Here is a 20,016-nt window from a genome sequence, read left to right as displayed (position 1 = left end):
TACGTGCTGAAGGAGGCACTGGCGTGGTCTTTATCCAGTTAGGAAAGTGAAAAGTAAGCTTCATTGAAGGTTCTGCGATCTTTGCTGCCCCTGAAGAGGAACGGATGCAGAAAGTCAGATTCGGAAGCCATTACCCATTTCAGGTACTTAATCATTGACGAAGAAATGTTTATTAACTAATTGTGTGATTTGGGGATGGGAGAATAAGGCTCAAGAAGTGTTGAAATTCTGATTCCTGTAGAGTTCACAGTAAGGAACTTCATATTCTTTCATATTTTATTTAATATTTATTCAAGCTGTGGTTCTCAGAGGGTCTTATTCTGGGGCCAACTGAGGATGTGTCACGTAGCCACATTTATTCATCCACGTATATTTAGGAGTACCTTTTCTTTGCCAGGCACTGAACAAAGACATAAAACTTTAAAAGGGAACAGGTTGTCATATGGATATAATGTTAGGATGGATCTTAATCTAGCAAATGCCTACATTAATTTTTCAGTATCTCCTCCACCAGGTGTGAGAAGAGTATATCCAGCAATTGTAGTATACATCCTGGCTCTTGACTAAATTGGACGCTGTGATGTCCTCACCATGTTTTGTGTCCTCTGCGACCTATTTGTCTCAATTCTTCAGCGTAAATCCGAAGGCCTTTTTTCTCCTTCTAACAAAAAGCAGAAAGGGACTTTTCTGGTGGCGTAGTGGTTAAGAATCCGCCTGCCAATTCAGGGGACACCGGTTCGAACCCTGGTCCGGGAAGATCCCACACGCCACAGAGCAACTAAATCCTTGCGCCACAACTACTGAGCCTGCGTACCACAACTACTCAAGCCCGTGTGCCTAGAGCCCTTGCTCTGCAACAGGGAAGCTACTGCAATGAGAAGCCCGTGCACCGCAAGGAATAGTAGCCCCACTTGCCGCAACTAGAGAAAGCCTGCGTGCAGCAATGAAGACCCAACACAGCCAAATAAATAAATAAATAAATAAAAAGGCAGAAAGGATTCTCCTCAGTTGAGTCTGTAGAAGACCCTCAGGGAAAGAGGGTATTATTCTTTGCTCTAGTTACAATTTATAAGATGGCTGTCAGTTCCCCAAATTCTTTTTTGGGAATGTTATGAAATGAGGACAGTGTTGTGTTTTTGAGGCAGCTGATCACCCTCTACCTATGGGTAACCTTCTAGAAATGTGTCCAGACGTTGGTGCAGGTCTTGTCACACCAGAAAGAACTAGACAGTCTGCTACTCAGAGTTTTAGGTAGCCACAGAGGTGTTTTTTATTGCAGTAACTTCAGTGAGAGAAAAAGGCAACTTTTTCTCTTTTGTTTTAAGAAAAACAAAATTGGAAGGAAAGAGTTTATGCTACCATATTGGTAATTTCCAGCTGTATTATGTTCACTAATCCAGAACTGGGAAAAAACAGCTTCTCATGCTAAAAGTTACAGAGAGGTAGCATCTGCTCTTAAATTTTTACTTTCTCCCTGTATTGAAGGCCTGAGATTCTGAAGTTGTTCTTGAACTTGACCCTGCTCGTTTATAATATGCTGTATTTTAACTACACCACAGTGCTGGTGAAAGAAACATTTACATCAAAAAAGCATATGGAGTTGATAACCCACCCTGGGAAATCAAGGACACCTGTTGGTTTTGGTTTTTTTTTTTGCAGTAAACATTTTTTGAAAGTCTAAACATAAAGCACTGGTCCAATTCATTAATATTTTGGAATGAATTTAGTTATGTGTCATAATAGAAATGGATTGTGGTGTTTTTTTGTAGTTGAAAAGATCAAAATTTTCACATTATCAGTTAAAATCACGTTAGTAAGAAACATTTTGAAAATTGAATTTATTTTAAATAAATGTGGTGTCAAGTATTCAAGCAGAGAAAATCCCTCAGAGATGTAGATGTGCATTTTTAAGAAAGAAAAGAACCACATACCTTGGAAATCATTTGCTGATATCTGAACTATTCCTGAATTTTTATAGACTGTAATTTGTTTATTTCAACTGGCTGTACAGTTTTAATTAGTTTCACTGTGGTCGAATTAGATCACTGAAGTAGATTCACTCCACTGCAAGATGAACAGCAGCCTTATGGACCACAGATTTCCAACATAAACTATAATTCAGAAAAGGCCAATACAACTCTTTTCTTTGTGGCTGGGTAACCATTTATGTCTGAGGTGAAGATGTTAATATGGAGATTTTGTGAGCTAGGAAAGAAGACGAACGCTATCATTCTAATTTATGACCTTTCCTATAAGGCCAAATGTAAAGGCAACTTCAATTGTTTTATATCTCAGGGCCAGCACCTGGCAGATGTATGAAATTTGGAGTGTTAGACATAAACTTTTATTACTAAATTATAAATAATTTCTCCCACGTATACTGTTCACCTTTCAAGTTCATCTTGATTAAAATACAAGAGCAGGGCTTCCCTGGTGGCGCAGTGGTTGAGAGTCCACCTGCCGATGCAGGGGACACGGGTTCGTGCCCCAGACTGGGAGGATCCCGCGTGCCGCGGGGCGGCTGGGCCCGTGAGCTGTGGCCACTGGGCCTGCGCATCCGGAGCCTGTGCTCCGCAACGGGAGAGGCCACAACAGTGAGAGGCCCACGTACCGCAAAAAAAAAAAAATCCAAGAGCAGCGTCACACCGATTTCACTGAATTTTACTACTGAGAGCGGTTTTCTAGAGTTCAGAGTGGAGCGTAAAGCATCGCTGCATTTGGAAGACTTTCCTCATAGGAGTTCAGACCCTGAGCCCATCTCTTCTGAAATTCACGTTATACCAAAATGATGGTCGATGACGTCTGAACATTTATTTAAACATCTCAAATGTTGTATCTGAAACCCAGTGCCCATGATGTAGAATATATCACACCTTTTGGGAAAAATAAAAGGCACACCACGGTTTTTTCTGAGAAATTTGGCCCACAGTCAATAAGCTTATATTACTTCTCAGAAGATATTCGACAAGAGTATCTTTTTCCTTATTGTCTTTAACAAAAAATTTTCACATCCCATGATAAAAGGTAGATAACAGTGGTCCAAATACCCAAATCTAGGATGTGACAGGTGTTTCTACTGTCCAGCCTGAAGCTCCAAGTGCAAGCCAGCACTTCATAGAGTTAATGCGTTGCTGGAACAAGACGGCCAAAGTTACTAGAAGCATAACTAATTTAGATATTAAAATCTGCTTTGGAGACTGTTGACCAATCCAGTTTCATGTTTGCATTTCTCATCATCAGTGTCATGAGCATAACACAATCACCCACATGTCCACAGGGCTGTTGGGTGTTTTATAAAATAAGCTAGACGTGATATTGTTACCCAACTGGGTTTGTTTGCCTGAGGCTCAGCAAGCCAAATGCTCAGATGATGAGGTTTGCAGCAGAGAAAAGTTTATTCACAAGGCAGCCAAGTGAGGAGAAGGGAGAACAGATCTTAAAACCGCCTCCTTCAAAGGCGAGGGGCTCAGGATATTTATGGGATAAAGCTGAGGCATAGGAAGCGTGGAGAGAGGTGCCTGGAGATAAGAACAAGGTGAGGTGATCATCATTCTGCGCAAGCGCAACTATGCTACAGGCTTTTACATGGGACACGTGTTCAGAGAGTGGCGGTGCCAGCATGTTTTGAGGGTGGAGTTTTGGATCCTCTGATGTCAACAGGTCACCTATTGGACAGCCTAATGGGAAGGTCAGTGGTCCTAACCAGTCTTAACCTACCTGAGTTTGAACTGGAGACACAGGTGACTCCAAGTTTCTAAAAAAAATACTTGGGCAAACATCTTATTGTTTAGGCTACATGATGCTTGGAGGACATGCAAGTTTTTGTAAAGACAAAGTGAGTTTGATCAATGAAGTCAGGTTACAGTTTATTATTTATTAATGGCTAATTGACGACTGCCCTTGATTTCAAATACCTTCTCTTATGCACATGAAACACTGAAGGACATGGTTTTTCAAAGGCCTAAGTACAAAGAACTATAGAAGTTTGGAACAAAAAAACAGAGTGGCAAAAGTTCATCTCAGTATTTTTATGCTAGCATTTGCCTATTTTAAGAATAATAAATTCAAGAGAATGAAAAGACAAGCTACAGATTGGGAGAAAATATTTGCAAAAGACACATCTGATAAAGGACTGTTATCTAAAATATACAAAGAACACTTAAAACTCAATTTTAAAAAATGAACAATCTGGTTGAATAATGGGCAAAAGATCGGAAAAGACACCTCACCAAAGAAGATGTACAAATGGCAGATAAGCGTATGATGATATGTCATTAAGGAAATGCAAGTTAAAACTGCGAAGAGATACCACTATATACCCATTAGAATGGCCCAAATCCAAAATACTGGACACACCAAACACTGGTGAAGATGTGGAGCAATAGGAACCCTGAGTCATTCCTGGTGGGAATGCAAAATGGTACAGCCGCTTTGGAAGACAGTTTGGCCATTTCTTACAGAAGTAAACACACTCTTATCATACGGTTCAGCAATTGCGCTCCTTGGTATTTATTCAAGTGAATTGAAAACTTATGTCTATACAAAAACCCACACACAGACATTTATAATAACTTTATTCATAACTGCTAAAACTTGGAAGCAACCAAGATATCCTTCAGTAAGTGAACGAGTAAATAAACTGTGGTACATTCAGACAATGGAATGTTAACCAGAGCTAAAAAGAAATGAGTCATCAAGCCATGAAAAGATATGGAGGAACCCTAAATGCATATTACTAAGTGAAAGAAGCCAACCTGAAAAGGCTACATACTGTATGATTCCAACTGAATGATATTTTGGAAAAGGCAAAACCATGACGACAGTAAAAAAAATCAGTGGTTGCCAGGGGTCAGTGGGGAGAGAAGGATAAACACACAGGCGAGGCACAGATGATTTTGGAGACCCTGGAACTGCTCCGTATGATACGATAATGGTGGATACATGTCATTATATGTTCGTCAAAACCCATAGAGTGTACGCCATCAAAGTGAACCCCAATATAAACTATGCACTTGGGGTGATTATGATGTGTCAGTGTAGGTTCATCAATTCTCACAACTAAACCATGTAAGCTAAACTAAATCTTGTCATGCTATTTTTATGACTTTAAAACTCCTTAATAAATTAATGTTTGTGTTCAGGGTTTTGAAGACGTGTTCTCAGTGGACTACTATTCCGAAAAAGCCTTGCACGTGTTTTCTTTGTATAATAAAAGATGCTGGGGGGAAAAAGCCCTGTAAAATACGGAAGGTTGCTTTGTGGGTTAGTGAAAGCCAATTCTAAGCTGCTGAGGGGGTTCTGGGCACAACTACATTTTGGTAAACATTTTTGGCTTGTGAACTAATTCATGGTGCCCACCATGTTTATCTGCTTGGGACCTTACAAATCTTTGCCCCTTTGAAAATGTTGCAGCTGCTCTGCAGATGAAATGTGTCCTTAAAATTCTTCCTTGTCCCCTGCCCACCAGTCACAATGACTCCATGGAGGCTCTTTGGTAAAGCGAAAGAGGCTATGAATAAAAAATTCTGTTTTAAATAATTGAAACAATCGGTGCAGAATATAGTACAATTTGATGTCTTCTGTGAAGGTTTTTGGGGATGGGGCTTTATATCCTATTATGTTGTGGGGTTTTGGGGGGCAGCTAATTAATTTATTTAAATGACACTTTACCTAAATTTTTTAAATTTACATTATATTTTATATTGCAAGAACTTCAAATACAGCTCTTTTAAATAAATCTACAATTATGTGGTCTTTACCCAAAGGGAGCTCTTATAAAAGCATATAAGGAAGTCCTTCCTTTCTACCAAATCACACCTAGTCATTCTCTGTCCCCTGTGTCAATCAAAGGTTCATTTCTTCTGCCTTTAGCTAAGAGAAGCTCACAAGAGGGTGAACTCATTTTTGTCTTAGAAAAAAAATCTGTATTTTAGATCCTGTAACACTTAAACAGGGTTAAAGATCTGCTTAAAGATATCATCGCTTTGTTTATAGCATTACAAATTTGGAATAGAAGTAAAGTATAAATTTTAAGCTGATGAGGGTATGTGTGTAGGGGAAAAAGGAATCAAGTCCTGGCATATTAGTTTTCTTCTTTTTCCTCTCCCTTGAATAGCAAGAATATTGAGAATTCATGCAAAGTTCCAAACCAAGTTCCCATAGCAGCACTTAAATAATGTCTGTACACCATTTCCAGTTAGAACTAGTTTGTAATGCAACGCACTTTATGCCTTTATAATACGAGTTACTTCAGTGATTTTAATTTTTTGTGTCGATTATCGTCGCTATGGAAACAATCTCTTGCTAAGAAAGACTTCGTCTTCACACATTTAAGCAAAATCCAAAAGTGGATTTAAAGGTCCGAGACTGCTTGTCTTATTTATTTATTTGTATTTAATTATTCAAATTCAGGACGTTTCTTGAGTATGTATAGACATTACTTTCGCAGTGAATTCCAGTTTCTTATGCCTTCAAGTTATTTTTTAACATTTCTGCCTAAAAGAAATCCTGGTTAAAATATCCCTTCCAGTGTTGCTTTTTCCTTTGCGGGAGTGGGGGAGGGAAGACTGGTGGTGTTTGCTTTCTGTTAGAAAAGAGCCCCAGCGCTTTCCACCTTGACTCCGGGGCGCCAACTTCACCTTCAGGCAAACCAGGATTCTGGGATTAGCGCGCTCTGGCGCGGTGAGGCTTTTCGGTCCTCGCGGGCTGCCGTAGTCATGGAAAGCAATGATTGGCTGAGACAGAAAAGCGCCGCAGCTTCGGCGATTTCAGTTTCGGTTTCGCCTGGTTGGTCGGCGGAGGCCGGGCTTGTGGGGTGCCCGGAGTCGGGGTGCTGATCCCGGCCGCGAGGTGAGCCATGCGGCCGCGCGGGCAGTCCGAGGCCTCAGTGTTCCGTCGTCCCGGGCAGGGTTAGTGAGCAGCATCCCCGGGCCGGGCCTGCAGCCGCTGGAGGGCCCGGGAGCGAGCGCGGACTTCGGAGCCTGCGGGTGCCGGGTCCCGCGCTCACGCTCGGTCCTCGGCGCCTGTCGTGCCCGGGAGATCTGGGACCGCCGGCGCCGGGCTTCCCGAGCTCGGTCCTGAGAACCCCACCCCGAGGGCAGCCTAGATCGCGCGGGGAGGAACGGCATTGGCCGGGCCCCACGAGGTGGCTTCCGAGACCGCTCATGGTGGTTGAAGTACGCTGGGAAGCCCGACATGAGCCCGGGGATTCGGCGGGAAAGCGGACCCGAACACAGGGCCAGGCTTCGCCTGGGATTGCTTGGCCTCCGCTGCATCGGGGTGGCTGCGCCTGACTCCCAGGAATTAAGAGCTGGACTAGCCCACCTTCCCGAGTTGTCAGGTTGGGGATGCCCACAGTTGCATGGTTTTAAGTCCTGTCACCACGGCTTTTGTGAGCAGGCGTGTGCGCGCGCGGTCAGCCCGTATTTTCGTTTAAGGTGTCTAAAACTGGGATGATGCAGATAATCTTGAGAGGGATTTGGTGTGTCCTTTCCCTACCCCTTATTAATACAAGACGATTATAGAAAAATTGAAAATACAGAAACCTTTAGTGAAGAAAATAACGTTCATGGCACCCTTCCGCCTACAGTCTGTTCTGGGCTAGTTTGTCTTTGAGCTAAGGCTGTACCCATTTTATCACTTAACAGTATATTTAGTTTTTCACTTTCATTTAGAAATCATTCCTAAGTATAATTTCTAATTTTGTATTTTCTTTTGATTGGCTACCTAAATCATCATTGTGTAGGTCCTACCCATTATTTAACCATTTCCCGGCTGTGGGGCATTTAGGGTGTTTGTGAATTTTTGCTTCATTTTAGTATTCCAGGTAATACTTTGATAAACATTTTTTTAAAAAAATATTTCAGATGATTAACTTGGACTGATTCTGAGGAGTGAAATTATTAGAATAGATGCTGTGATCTTGTGGGGTCTTTTTTAGGTCTTCATACACATGGCCAGATTGTTTGCCAAAAAAGTTTTAGCAATTTCCATCATTCACGTTTGTGCCTTTTTCACCAAAAGTAATTCTTTTCTAGGATATCAACTGGCAAGGTTGAGCCTCTTTGGATTTTTTTTTTTTTAATATAGTGTTACGTGGCAATTCCACTTGCTTGAATTTTGTGCAGGACTCTTCAGAGGATGTTATTGTGTGTGTGTATTTGTATTTTTGGAGTTGCTGCATAGGCCCTGACTGAATGTTAGAGCAGGATGATCCCTTAAGCGATCGTCCGGCATAACTCCTTTATTTTGCAGATGAGGAACCTGGGGCCTGAGAGGTGAAATGATGAGTTATCCAAGGCACACTGCTAATTAAGTAGCAGAGCTGGGATTAGAACTCAGGGTTCCCGCATCCCAAGTGAGTACTCTTTATGCTGCAGCAGGTGGTCTCTCACTGAACTGTGACGTTCTTAGTATTAGAATTTTAAAAGATGTTTACATCACTTGGATTATTCAACAGTTTATTTTTTTTATTGAAGTGTAGTTGACTTACAATATTGTGTTAGTTTCAGGTGTACAGCAAAAGTGATTCAGCGATGTATATATAATTTGTATCTATATATAATATATATATATATTTTTTCATACTCTACGGCTTCAGATTTGGGCCAGGTAACAGATTGTAATCATCTGAGTGATCTGTAGCACTGAAAAATGGGAAAAGTGACGTTTTCACGGTCAGGACTAGAAATTCATTATTTGGAATGGCAATCCCGTCAAGATTTTTTTTGACAGTTGTTTTCATATTCTTTATATGTTGGAATAAAATATCTAGTAAGTTATGATTTATACTCTGTCATGTGGTTAGAACCTAGCTGTTGGTTCTCATTTGTTAACCCTTGAAGGTTTTTCAAAAACTTGTTGCCTTAAGATCAGAGAACAATGGTTTTAGGGCTTATAACAGAGTTTCCCAACCTCAGCTGACATCTGGGGGCAGATCGTCCTTTGTTGTGGAGGACCGCCGTCCTGTGCTTTGTAGAGTGTTAAGCCGAATCCCTGGCCTCTACCTACTAGACCTCAGTGGCACCGCGCTCCGCAGTCAAGAGAATCTAAAATGTCTTCAGACATTTCTGAATGTCCCTGAGGGTGGGGTTTAAAAGCGCTGCTGGTGGAGAACCACTTGCTTATGGAAATTATTTGGGGACCTTTGTACAACATAAATTACAGTGTTCCTTACCTAGAGAGTCTGACTGGGAGTTGGATTCAGGAATCTGCATTTAACAAGCCATCTGTGTTGATGCGGGTGCAGCTGTTTCTTGGACAACACAGAAACGTTTCTGTTTTCTCCATCTCTCTTTAATTTGGTGGTCAGTAATAGAGATATGACTAGGTTAGAGCTGTTCACATGCATGGATGATGCTGTACTCATCTCTGTGCCCATAGCTGGGAGAGGAGGGGAAGGGACAGGGCTTTTCCTTGGCACTGCCCTTAAGTGCTGCTTCCTCAGGCCTGGGCAGTGTGCTTAGGTACCAGGGTTACTAAATGAGGAACACATTTTCCTCGTCCCGGAGAAGCTTAGAACCCAGTGTGGGAGACTGGTCAGCAAACAGGAAAACTGCAAAACAGCCGCCCAGGGCAGTGACTGCGAGTGGAGAGAGGCGCTCTGGGTGCGCAGAGGGCCAGCTCAGCGTGCCCCCGGGAGAGAGGGGAGGAAGGTAGCTCCCTGTGGGTGGGGAGGAGGGATTGGTCTGCAGCCTTCGGAAGAGGGCAGCGTATCCGCTGTCTCGGAAGGGAGATATAGAGAGAGCTGTGTTTCTCCGTGTCTCATGCCCTCTCTGACAATGATGTGTTAGTCTACAGCTGCGTTTACTTGGGTTGTAGTATTGGGTTTCATTGCAGTTTTTTTCCTTTTCAATTTTTTTCACCCTAAACTGTAAATACTTCAAGAGTAGGTGAAGGTTTACAGTGAACATTGCCAAGAAACAAGGATTTGCAAGTCTCCTTGTATATTTCTTTCTGTTTGACCATTTTTAAATATCGTCACAGGCTAATTTACAGGACTTTGTCACTTTCGGTGTTTGCCCCTCAGTACTGCTACTCTCCAGATAGATCTCTCACTGTCTCTATGGCCATTCCCCAGGTTTAACACCTATTCAGAAGGGCAGCTGAACCTCTGAAAGGCTTTGGGGTCAAGCCTTAGTTCTGCTCACCCCCTCACAGGGTTGCTATGTGAATTGCTGAGGAATCTAGTGTGGCCTGGCACATAGTGGATGAATAAAATTTGTTTCTTTTTTCCTCCCCATTCTTCTAATTAAAAATCTCTGCAAGGCAGTAGGCAGATGTTCTTGTACCAGACCTCTCAGTAGCTTCTGCCAGAAAATATACTGCTTTTGACTTAATAGCCATTTATGAAAATAGGTCATTTAAAACCCCGAGTAGGAGTCAGGGAAGGGAGAGGAGGCCTAGAGGGTGATTATGGCTTTAATTTTGAAGAGAAGTTTATCAAGGTGACCCTGAAGCAAGAAAGCCTTTTTCCTCTTATATGTTTATGGTTCAAGAGGCTTTTTTCTTCCTTCAGAAACAGTCAGAACTGTTCCTTCTGCCTTATCCAATTTAAAAGATGAAAACTTAAACTTACGTGAGGCAAGTCATGGGAAAAATTGTGGTGTCGAGACCAATTGACTCATACAAAATGGATTTATGGACGAGTCATTAAGTAACAGGGAGTACCACGGAAGCCTAATGAAGACAGATGTAAAAGATACACTCTCCTAAAGTGATGGATAAAATGTGTTTGAAGCAACCATCCTCTTTACAAATAAAAACAAATTTTTTTTCAAGAGATTTAGCACAATGTCGATGTTCTAGAGAGTAAATGAGAAGCTTGGTACTAGTCTCTCCTTTCACGTGGCTTCCAGTCTTGTGAGGGAGCAAAGACTCCTATTTAAAAAAAGTAAAGCATGTAAAAGAGAGTAAATAGTGACAGGTAACCATATGGGAAACTCTGACGCCAGAACTAAGTGAGAGGGCCTGTCTCCAATCATGCAAGTCTCTGCTTCAGACCTCCCCAGGGTCCCCATCACTGACACAAGTATTTCCCATGCTTGCCAGTTCATAGGCGTCTCCTGCGCTTTTGCAGACAGATTCTGGTTCCTGCCCCAGAACTACCGAATCAGGATCTCCAAGTGATGCAGATGATTCACTTTTGGGAAACTGGCCTAGAGGCTCAGGGCTGCGCTCTCTCAGTCTGACTTGCTCTGATCCCATGATGGTGGCCCTGCTCCCTTCTGCAGCTGCTGCTTGTCCTTCTTGCCAAGGTGGCATTTTCCCCTCAAACCCAAACACTGTCTAATACCTTTGCTAAGATTTCTCTCCTTTTAGGCTGGTGGACTCCTTTTCCTCCATACTCAGCTCAGGTTCACCTCCCGAAACCTTCCTTTGATCTCCAGGGCCTGGTGTAAGCCACTCTTCCGTAGGTGCTGTTCTCTGCATCATTTTATCCAAATGCATACAGCTTTTTAAAAACTTCGCCATTTGTATGTTTCTGTCCCCTTTGGAGTATCAACTCTGAGGGCCCAGGGCCACATCTTATAGGTGCTACATCCCCAGCCTAAGTGCCTGGCAGGTAGATGCTGCATAAAAATTTGAAGCGTTGAATGCCTTCAGGAAGAGATTGATGTTAATTGGGGTAGAGATGAGACTTAATGGCAGAGGCATGATCTTTGATGAGTTTAGAACAAGAATATGTCCATGCTTTTTTAAAAGGTGACGAAAGATAGTATTAGTAACATTTTAAAAATAACTAATATCATCAGTTAAGCAACTATCAGTCTAGGTTTGTATTCTTTCATGTGTCTTTAACTTTTTTCTTTTTTCTAAACAATGGAAAATTTTATTTGAGGATCCTAACCCAGGAAGAGCATCTCAGAAACTTTCAGAACTGTTCTCTGTCATTAACTTTTTTTTTTAACATCTTTATTGCAGTATAATTCCTTTCAATAGTGTGTTAGTTTCTGCTTTATAACAGAGTGAATCAGCTATACATATACATATATCCCCATATCTCCTCCCTCTTGTGTCTCCCACCCACCCTTCCTATCCCACCCCTCTAGGTGGTCACAAAGCACCATGCTGATCTCCCTGTGCTATGCAGCTGCTTCCCACTAGCTATCTGTTTTACATTTGGTAGTGTATATATGTCCATGCCACTCTCTCACTTCGTCCCAGCTTACGCATCCCCCTCCCCGTGTCCTCGAGTCCATTCTCTACGTCTGCGTCTTTAATCTTGTTCTGCCCGTAGTTTCTTCAGAACCAATTTTTTTTTTTTTTTAGATTCCATATGTATGTGTTAGCATACGGTATTTGTTTTTCTCTTTCTGACTTACTTCACTCTGTATGACTGTCTCTGGATCCATCCACTTCACTACAAATAACAATTTCATTTCTTTTTATTGCTGAGTAATATTCCATTGTATATATATCCCACATCTTCTTTATCCATTCATCTGTTGATGGACACTTAGGTTGCTTCCAGGTCCTTGCTGTTGTAAATAGAGCTGCAATGAACACTGTGGTACATGACTCTTTTTGAATTATGGTTTTCTCAGGGTATATGCCCAGTAGTGGCATTGCTGCATCATATGGTAGTTCTATTTTTAGTTTTTTAAGGAACCTCCATACTGTTCTCCATAGTGGCTGTATCAATTTACATTCCCACCAGCAGTGCAAGAGAGTTCCCTTTTCTCCACACCCTCTACAGCATTTATTCTTTGTAGATTTTTTGATGATGGCCATTCTGACTGGTGTGAGGTAATTCCTCATTGTAGTTTTGATTTGCATTTCTCTAGTGATTACTGATGTTGAGCATCCTTTCATGTGTTTGTTGGCAATCTGTATATCTTCTTTGCAGAAATGTCTGTTTAGGTCTTCTGCCCATTTTTGGATGGGTTGTTTGTTTTTTTGATATTGAACTGCATGAGCCTCTTCTATATTTTGGAGATTAATCCTTTGTCAGTTGCTTCATTTGCAAATATTTTCTCCCATTCTGAGCATTGTCTTTTTGTCTTGTTTATGGTTTCCTCTGCTGTGGAAAAGCTTTTAAGTTTCATTAGGTCCTATTTGTTTATTTTTGCTTGTATTTTCATTTCTCTAGGAGGTGGGTCAAAAGAATTTTGATGTGATTTATGTCATAGAGTGTTCTGCCTATGTTTTCCTCTAAGAGTTTTATAGTGTCTGGCCTTATTACATTTAGGTCTTTAATCCATTTTGAGTTTATTTTTGTGTATGGTGTTAGGGAGTGTTCTAATTTCATTCTTTTACATGTAGCTGTCCAGTTTTGCCAGCACCACTTATTGAAGAAGCTGTCTTTTCTCCATTGTATATTCTTGCCTCCTTTATCAAAAATAAGGTGACCATATATGCGTGCGTTTACCTCTGGGCTTTCTATCCTGTTCCATTAATCTATATTTCTGTTTTTGTGCCAGTACCATACTGTCTTGATTACTGTAGCTTTGTAGTATAGTCTGAAGTCAGAGAGCCTGATTCCACCAGCTCTGTTTTTCTTTCTCAAGATTGCTTTGGCTATTTGGGGTGTTTTGTGTTTCCATACAAATTGTGAAATTTTTTGTTCTAGTTCTGTGAAAAATGCCATTGGTAGGTTGATAGGTATTGCACTGAATCTGGAGATTGCTTTGGGTAGTATAGTCATTTTCACAATGTTGATTATTCCAATCCAAGAACATGGTATATCTCTCTAACTGTTTAATTTCTCTCATCAGTGTTTTATAGTTTTCTGCATACAGGTCTTTTGTCTCCTTAGGTAGGTTTATTCCTAGGTATTTTATTCTTTTGGTTGCAGTGGTAAATGGGAGTGTTTCCTTAATTTCTCTTTCAGTTATTTCATCATTAGTGTATAGGAATGCAAGAGATTTCTGTGCATTGATTTTGTACCCTGCAACTTTACCAAATTCGTTGATTAGCTCTAGTAGTTTTCTGGTAGAGTCTTTAGGATTCTCTTTGTACAGTATCATGTCATCTGCAAACAGTGACAGCTTTACTTCTTCTTTGCCGATTTGGATTCCTTTTATTTCTTTTTCTTCTCTGATTGATGTGGCTAAAACTTCCAATAGTATGTTGAATAATAGTGGTGAGAGTGGGCAACCTTGTCTTCTTCCTGATCTTAGTGGAAATGGTTTCAGTTTTTCACCATTGAGAATGATGTTGGCTGTGGGTTTGTCATATATGGCCTTTATTATGTTGAGGTAAATTCCCTCTATACCTACTTTCTGGCAGGTTTTTATCATAAATGTGTTGAATTTTGTTGAAAGATTTTTCTGCATCTATTGAGATGATCATATGATTTTTCTCCTTCAGTTTGCTAATATGGTGTATCACCTTGATCATATATTGAAGAATCTTTGCATCCCTGGGATAAACCCCACTTGATCCTGGTGTATGATCTGTTTAATGTGCTGTTGGATTATGTTTGCTCGCATTTTGTTGAGAATATTTGCATCTATGTTCATCAGTGATATTGGCCTGTATTTTCTTTCTTTGTGATATCTTTGGTTTTGGTATCAGGGTGATGGAGGCCTCGTAGTATGAGTTTGGGAGTGTTCCTCCCTCTGCTATATTTTGGAAGAGTTTGAGAAGGTTAGGTGTTAGCTCCCTCTAAACGTTTGATAGAATTCGCCTGTGAAGCCATCAGGTCCTCGGCTTTTATTTGCTGGAAGATTTTTATTCACAGTCTCAATTTCAGTGCTTGTGATTGGTCTGTTTATATTTTCTATTTCTTCCTGGTTCATTCTTGGGAGGTTGTGCTTTTCTAAGAATTTGTCCATTTCTTCCAGGTTGTCCATTTTATTGGCATATAATTGCTTGTAGTAATCTCTCATGATCCTTTATATTTCTGCAGTGTCTGTTCTTACTTCTCCTTTTTCATTTCTGATTCTATTGATTTGAGTCTCTTCCCTTTTTTTCTTGATGAGTCTGGCTAAGGGTTTATCAATTTTGTTTATCTTCTCAAAGAACCAGCTTTTAGTTTTATAGATCTTTGCTCTTGTTTCCTTCATTTTTTTTCATTTATTTCTCATATGATCTTTATGATTTCTTTCCTTCTGCTAATTTTGGTTTTTTTTTTATTCTTCTTTCTCTAATTGCTTTAGGTGTAAGGTTAGGTTGTTTATTTGAGATGTTTCCTGTTTCTTGAGGTAGGATTGTATTGCTATAAACTTCCCTCTTAGAATTGCTTTTGCTGCCTCCCATAGGTTTTGGGTCGTTGTGTTTTCATTGTCATTTGTTTCTGGGTATTTTTGTTTTCCGCTTTGATTTCTTCAGTGATCTCTTGGTTATTTAGTAGTGTACTGTTTAGCCTCCATCTGTTTGTATTTTTTACAGATAGCTTCCTCTGATTGATACGTAGTCTCATAGTGTTGTGGTCAGAAAACATACTTGATAAAATTTCAGTTTTCTTAAATTTACCAAGGCTTCATTTGTGACCCAAGATATGATCTATACTGGAGAATGTTCCATGAGCAGTTGAGAAGAAAGTGTATTGTGTTGTTTTGGATGGAATGTCCTATAAATATCAATTAAGTCCATCATGTTTAATGTGTCATTTAAAGCTTGTGTTTCCTTATTTATTTTCATTTTGGATGATCTGTCCGTTGGTAAAAGTGGGGTGTTAAAGTCCCCTACTATGATTTTGTTCCTGTCGATTTCCCCTTTTATGGCTGTTAGCATTTGCCTTATGTATTGAGGTGCTCCTATTTTGGGTGCATAAAGATTTACAATTGTTATATCTTCTTCTTGGATTGATCCCTTGATCAGTATGTAGTGTTCTTCTTTGTATGTTGTATTAGAGTTTATTTTAAAGTTTATTTTGTCTGATCTGAGAATTGCTACTCCAGCTTGCTTTTGATTTCCATTTGCATGGAATATCTTTTTCCATCCTCTCACTTTCAGTGTATATGGATCCCTAAGTCTGAAGTGGGTCTCTTGTAGACAGCATATATATAGGTCTTGTGTTTGTATCCATTCAGCCAGTCGGTGTCTTTTGGTTGGAGCATTTAATCCATTTACATTTAAGGTAGTTATCAATATGTATATCCCTATTACCATTTTCTTAATTGTTTTGAGTTTGTTATTGTAGGTCTTTTCCTTGTTTTGTGTTTCCTGCCTAGAGAAGTTCCTTTAGAATTTGTTGTAAAGCTGGTTTCCTGGTGCTAAATTCTCTTAGCTTTTGCTTGTCTGTAAAGGTTTTAATTTCTCTGTCTAATCTGAATGAAATCCTTGCTGGGTAGAGTAATCTTGTTGTAGTTTTTTCCTTTCATCACTTCCAATATGTCCTGCCACTCCCTTCTGGCTTGCAGAATTTCTGCTGAGAGATCAGCTGTTAACCTTATGGGGATTCCCTTCTATGTTATTTGTTGTTTTTCCCTTGCTGCTCTTAATATTTTTTCTTTGTATTGAATTTTTGATAGTTTGATTAATATGTTTCTTGTGTTTCTCCTTGGATTTATCCTGTATGGGACTCTCTGCACTCTCTGCACATCCTGGACTTGATTATCTATTTCCTTTCCCATATTAGGGAAGTTTTCAACTATAATCTCTTCAAATATTTTGTCAGTCCCTTTCTTTTTCTCTTTTTCAGGGAGCCCTATAATTCAAATGTTGGTGTGTTTAATGTTGTCCCAGAGGTCTCTGAGACTGTCCTCAATCCTTTTCATTCCTTTTTCTTTATTCTACTCTGCAGTAGTTTTTTCCACTATTTTATCTTCCAGGTCACTTATCCATTCTTCTGCCTCAGTTATTCTGCTATTGATTCCTTCTAGAGAATTTTTAATTTCATTTATTGTGTTGTTCATCATTGTTTGTTTGCTATTTAGTTCTTCAAGGTCCTTGTTAAACGTTTCTTGTATTTATTCTATTTCCAAGATTTTGGATCATCTTTGCTATCATTACTCTGAATTCTATTTCAGTTAGACTGCCTATTTCCTCTTCATTTGTTTGGTCTGCTGGGTTTTTACCTTGCTCTGTCATCTGCTGTCATTAACTTTTAACTTTGGACAAGGTAGTTAATAATAGATTTTCACATCAGAATGCATCTTAGTGGGTTTTTTAGCACAAAATAAACTAGTTTTCTCTCAAGTTTGTAGATGAAGAAGCTGGCACAATGGGACTTAGCATCTGATGGGAAATGAACCTAAGTCTCAGTGAATGAGTCTCTGTGGGGCCTTCAGCATGTCTGTAGACCTGTCCAACTACAGAACAATGCATGTTGAAGACAGAAATAAAGCACTTTGTAGATAAATGGGAAGATGTGTTTCCTTTTACTAATGTCATTAAAGGTATTGAATCTGCTACAGTATTTACTTTGTAATTTTCTTCGTGAGCTCAAAACACCATAAATAATGTTGTGTGATCTGAGTCATGAATGAATAGTGATTGTCCTGAATAGTAGTCGTAATTTCATTCATCTGTTGAGACAGTGTAGCTAAACAAATAAACTGGCAATTCAGTGGAAAAATTAAAATTTGCCAAGCAGAATAATTATTTGATCACATTTAAAAAATCCTTCAAACCTTGAGGAGATGGAATGGATGGACCAAATGTCAGCCCCACATTGAAGAATAGATTTTGAAATTTGTATTTTCTTTTGTTTAATTTGAGATATTGACTTTTCTTGTTTAAAGAAATTTTTTTTTTTTTTTTTTTTTTGGTGGTAGTCGGGCCTCTCCCTGCTGTGGCCTCTCCCGTTGTGGAGCACAGACTCCGGACGCGCAGGCTCAGCGGCCGTGGCCCACGGGCCCAGCTGCTCCACGGCATGTGGGATCTTTCCGGACCGGGGCACGAACCCGTGTCCCCTGCATTGGCAGGCGGACTCTCAACCACTGCACCACCAGGGAAGCCCTAAAGAAAATTATTTTACTTAAATTACGATCATTTTTGTTTACTCACGCCCTTTAAACAAGAGTTTAAGTTCTTCTAGATTCTAAGTTCTTTAAGGTCAGAGCCTTTGTGTACATTTAAAAAATTTTCTTGCAGGGCGTGTCCATACACATAATTGTTAAACAAATGAAAAGCCAATAATCTAGCGTTCTAGTTTATCCAAACTGCTGAGTCTGCATGGATTTACATTGAGAAAATCTCCAAACAATCATCTTAAACCTGAATTCAGATCATTGAGTGGATGGACTTGGAGTGAAATAACCAGTGCTATTTATGGAAGAATGTTTAGTGAAAGTTTTGATAGAAAACAAAACAAGAAAAACCTTGATTTTTTTAAAAAAAGTAATTTATTTACTTTTGGCTGTGTTTGGTCTTTGTTGCTGCATGCAGGCTTTTTCTAGTGGCGGCGAGCGGGGGCCACTCTTCACTGTGGTGCACAAGCTTCTCATTGCGGTGGCTTCTCTTGTTGCAGTGTGTGGGCTCTAGGTGTGTGGGCTTTAGTAGTTGTGGCACGCGGGCTCAGTAGTTGTGGTTCGCAGGCTCTAGAGCGCAGGCTTAGTAGTTGTGGTGCACGGGCTTAGTTGCTCTGCGGCATGTGGGATCTTCCCGGACCAGGGCTCGAGCCCGTGTCCCCCGCATTGGCAGGCACATTCTCAACCACTGTGCCACCAGGGAAACCCCACAACTTGAGTTCTTGAGGAGGGTCCTTCAAGTATTGTATTCATACTAATTTTTAAATGTGAATGTTTATATGGCTACTAAATAAAATTGATGCTGAATTTGATGAAACAGAATAATTAATTTCCAAAGCTTTTATTTAAGTAACAGTTACGTTTTGTTACGTTTGTTTATCAAAATATTTTGAGATAGAGAACTTACAAAACAGGATGAGTTTTGAAAGGAGTGATGGGTAGCTATGTATGTCTGTGATTGATTTGGGTACGTAATGCTCTTTCCCTATTTTAGATTCCTATTATACTTGATTTTTAAGATCTTTTTCTTTGTTATAGAGAGTGTATATCTGCTATAATTATAATATACATAATATAATAAAAATATTTGGCTACATTAGCAGCTTTCAGGAGGCTGCATAAAGGTGTGATTAAGACATGGGCTGGCCATCTACTTACTGGCTATGTTACCTTGACCAGGATGTTTAGCCCTTTCTGTGTCTAGTCATCTGTAAAATGAGTGAGCTGTAAGTGGATTAATACATGTAAAGTGCTTACATAAGTGCCGGCCTGTAGTACACTCAAATATTGGCTCTCAGTTATGATTATTATTCTTTCTGGAGATACTGTTTTGGCATATAGTATTTACAATCAGATGTTGTAAATACTATATAAACATTATGTAAACTGTGGCTTTAAAACATGCCTGAGGGCTTCCCTGGTGGCGCAGTGGTTGAGAGTCCGCCTGCCGATGCAGGGGACACGGGTTTGTGCCCCGGTCCGGGAAGATCCCACATGCCGCAGAGCTGCTAGGCCTTTGAGCCATGGCCACTGAGCCTGCGCGTCCGGAGCCTGTGTTCCGCAGTGGGAAAGGCCACAACAGTGAGAGGCCCGTGAACCCCCCCAAAAAAAAACAAACAAAAAAACATGCCTGATTAGAACTTGAATGTTGATCCCCTCACATTTGTGGGCACGTAATTTCATCCTCTGGGCCTTTAATTTCATCAGCAGCCTTTAATTTCATGGGGATATGAAGACCTTCTTCCCAGAGTTCTTGTAAAGATTAAATTTGACAGTATTTCTAGGGATCTTAGCAGAGCGCTCAGCATGAAGTGAATGTTGGGTAAGTGGTGGTGGTGGTCATGGTGGTCGTGGGTATGTTGACTGTGGACACAGTGGTGACAAGGGCTCTGGAATCACAGGACTCTTCTGTGGTGAGGCTGTGTCTGAGGATTCTTGTGGGCCTAATGAGGTAACGTGTGTCAAACGCTTAGCTTAGTATCTGGCTCCAGGTAAGAACTGGAATCACGTTAGCTGCCGTGCTCTGGGTGTGGTGGTGGAGCAGTGTTGGCTCTTTGCACGTTGTCCTTTGACACTTGATTTCCTATAAGTACATTAAGGGCTTCCAGGCTTTTTTGTTGAATAATTAACTTTTGTCTTTACCTTTATTTCTCCCTTT

At 40.4% G+C, this 20,016-nt stretch overlaps 1 protein-coding gene across 2 annotated transcripts in view; it reads left to right on the top strand.

Annotated features, from left to right (window-relative positions):
* Positions 1-6,685: 6,685 nt before the first annotated feature.
* The window catches only part of LSM6 (LSM6 homolog, U6 small nuclear RNA and mRNA degradation associated), a 29,226-nt gene continuing 15,895 nt past the window's right edge, over positions 6,686-20,016 (top strand). Inside the window, exons 1-2 of one of the 2 annotated variants that reach the window (XM_079920660.1) lie at positions 6,686-6,849; positions 8,254-8,356. The gene's annotated coding sequence lies outside the window, so the exon portion shown is untranslated. The remainder of the gene's footprint in view (positions 6,850-8,253; positions 8,357-20,016) is intronic. The other variant, XM_079920659.1, reaches the window with a different exon arrangement.

Source organism: Stenella coeruleoalba (genome assembly GCF_951394435.1).
Source record: "Stenella coeruleoalba genome assembly, chromosome: 4".
Classification (NCBI taxonomy): Eukaryota; Metazoa; Chordata; class Mammalia; order Artiodactyla; family Delphinidae; genus Stenella; species Stenella coeruleoalba.
This window is presented reverse-complemented; position numbering and strand designations above follow the sequence as displayed.